Consider the following 3358-nt stretch of genomic DNA (forward strand, 5'->3'; position numbering starts at 1 on the left):
ACATTTTGCTTTATCTAACCTGTGTTTCTGCCCAGTAAGCCATGTTGAAAGGGGAAATAGCACAAATGGTAGAGCCATGCAAGAGGTAGTGGGGTCGATGCCCACATTCTCCACAAGACTCTACTTTAGACCTTGAGCCAAGGTCATCCCTCGTCCAAATGTTGATAAGTAGGGTTAAAGATGTTGTCACTAAATAGGTTGTTTTGTAGACTTGCAAACAAAGCATAACTCACCATCACCTTAACCACTCGGCCATCTCGTCACTGAAAAGCATCATTAGGAGAAGACGAAAGAGAGTGTTATCAAAAGAAGATGATCATATGGAGTCTAACCCGCGTTGCAGCTGTGCCAGGAGGCCATGTTCACAGGGGAATTCTCCACAAGGTTGACCTTTGCATCTTGAATTTACATCATTCCCAGTGAAAACCTTGTTGTAACTTTACATTTTTTTCCATATCTAAGCAAAGAAACCGACGAGGATGGGCTTCGAACCCACGAGTGCAGAGCACAATGGATTAGCAGTCCATCCTTAACATCTCACGTTTGCATCATCCCCAGTGAAAATCTTGTCATAACTTAACATTTTGCTTTATCTAACCTGTGTTTCTGCAGTGCCAGTAAACCACATTGAAAGGGGAATTACCTCAAATGGTAGAGCGCTTGCTTAGCATGCGAGAGGTAGTGGGATCGATGCCCATATTCTCCACAAGGTTCACCTTTGCATCTTGAATTTACATCATTCCCAGTGAAAACCTTGTTGTAACTTTACATTTTTTTCAATATCTAAGCAAAGAAACATTCCTACACAACGACGAGGATGGGATTCGAACCCACGTGTGCAGAGCACAATGGATTAGCAGTCCGTCCTTAACATCTCACGTTTGCATCATCCCCAGCGAAAATCTTGTCATAACTTAACATTTTGCTTTATCTAACCTGTGTTTCTGCAGTGCCAGTAAGCCATGTTGAAAGGGGAATTAGCTCAAATGGTAGAGCGCTTGCTTAGCATGCGAGAGGTAGTGGGATCAATGCCCATATTCTCCACAAGGTTCACCTTTGCATCTTGAATTTACATCATTCCCAGTGAAAACCTTGTTGTAACTTTACATTTTTTTCAAGATCTAAGCAAAGAAACATTCCTACACAACGACGAGTATGGGATACGAACCCACGCGTGCAGAGCACAATGGATTAGCAGTCCATCCTTAACATCTCACGTTTGCATCATCTCCAGTGAAAATCTTGTCATGACCTAACATTTTGCTTTATCTAACCTGTGTTTCTGCCCAGTAAGCCATGTTGAAAGGGGAAATAGCACAAATGGTAGAGCCATGCAAGAGGTAGTGGGGTCGATGCCCACATTCTCCACAAGACTCTACTTTAGACCTTGAGCCAAGGTCATCCCTCGTCCAAATGTTGATAAGTAGGGTTAAAGATGTTGTCACTAAATAGGTTGTTTTGTAGACTTGCAAACAAAGCATAACTCACCATCACCTTAACCACTCGGCCATCTTGTCACTGAAAAGCAGCATTAGGAGAAGACGAAAGAGAGTGTTATCAAAAGAAGATGATCATATGGAGTCTAACCCGCGTTGCAGCTGTGCCAGGAGGCCATGTTCACAGGGGAATTCTCCACAAGGTTGACCTTTGCATCTTGAATTTACATCATTCCCAGTGAAAACCTTGTTGTAACTTTACATTTTTTTCCATATCTAAGCAAAGAAACCGACGAGGATGGGCTTCGAACCCACGAGTGCAGAGCACAATGGATTAGCAGTCCATCCTTAACATCTCACGTTTGCATCATCCCCAGTGAAAATCTTGTCATAACTTAACATTTTGCTTTATCTAACCTGTGTTTCTGCAGTGCCAGTAAACCACATTGAAAGGGGAATTAGCTCAAATGGTAGAGCGCTTGCTTAGCATGCGAGAGGTAGTGGGATCGATGCCCATATTCTCTACAAGGTTCACCTTTGCATCTTGAATTTACATCATTCCCAGTGAAAACCTTGTTGTAACTTTACATTTTTTTCAATATCTAAGCAAAGAAACATTCCTACACAACGACGAGGATGGGATTCGAACCCACGCGTGCAGAGCACAATGGATTAGCAGTCCATCCTGAACATCTCACGTTTGCATCATCCCCAGTGAAAATCTTGTCATAACTTAACATTTTGCTTTATCTAACCTGTGTTTCTGCCCAGTAAACCACATTGAAAGGGGAATTAGCTCAAATGGTAGAGTGCTTGCTTAGCATGCGAGAGGTAGTGGGATCGATGCCCATATTCTCCACAAGGTTCACCTTTGCATCTTGAATTTACATCATTCCCAGTGAAAACCTTGGTGTAACTTTAGCTTTTTCCATATCTAAGCAAAGAAACAATCCTACACAACGACGAGGATGGGATTCGAACCCACACGTGCAGAGCACAAGGGATTAGCAGTCCATCGCCTTAACCACTCGGCCACCTCGTCACCAAAAACTGATATTAGGACAAGAAAAAAGAGAGTGTTATCATAAGAAGCTGCTTATGCGGAATCTGACCCATGCGGAGCTGCAGTGCCAGGAAGCCATGTTCACAGGGGAAATAGCACAAATGGTAGAGCCATGCAAGAGGTAGTCGGGTCGATGCCCACATTCTCCACAAGACTCTACTTTAGACCTTGAGCAAAGGTCATCCCTAGTCCAAATGTTGATAAGTAGGGTTAAAGATGTTGTCACTAAATAGGTTGTTTTGTAGACTTGCAAACAAAGCATAACTCACCATCACCTTAACCACTCGGCCATCTCGTCACTGAAAAGCATCATTAGGAGAAGACAAAAGAGAGTGTTATCAAAAGAAGATGATCATATGGAGTCTAACCCGTGTTGCAGCTGTGCCAGGAGGCCATGTTCACAGGGGAATTCTCCACAAGGTTGACCTTTGCATCTTGAATTTACATCATTCCCAGTGAAAACCTTGTTGTAACTTAACATTTTGCTTTATCTAACCTGTGTTTCTGCAGTGCCAGTAAGCCATGCTGAAAGGGGAATTAGCTCAAATGGTAGAGCACTTGCTTAGCATGCGAGAGATAGTTGGATCAATGCCCATATTCTCCACAAGGTTCACATTTACATCATTCCAAGTGAAAACCTTGTTGTAACTTTACATTTTTTTCAATATCTAAGCAAAGAAACATTCCTACACAACGACGAGGATGGGATTCGAACCCACGTGTGCAGAGCACAATGGATTAGCAGTCCATCCTTAACATCTCACGTTTGCATCATCTCCAGTGAAAATCTTGTCATGACCTAACATTTTGCTTTATCTAACTTGTGTTTCTGCCCAGTAAGCCATGTTGAAAGGGGAAA

General features: G+C 42.7%; 1 non-coding gene across 1 annotated transcript; it reads right to left on the reverse strand.

Moving 5' to 3' along the window:
• Nucleotides 1-2396: 2396 nt before the first annotated feature.
• trnas-gcu (transfer RNA serine (anticodon GCU)) lies at nucleotides 2397-2478 on the reverse strand. Its single transcript has one exon. It is a non-coding gene; the product is annotated as a tRNA-Ser (tRNA).
• Between the last annotated feature and the right edge of the window lie 880 nt (nucleotides 2479-3358).

Source organism: Labrus bergylta, chromosome 14 (genome assembly GCF_963930695.1).
Source record: "Labrus bergylta chromosome 14, fLabBer1.1, whole genome shotgun sequence".
NCBI classification, from domain to species: domain Eukaryota; kingdom Metazoa; phylum Chordata; class Actinopteri; order Labriformes; family Labridae; genus Labrus; species Labrus bergylta.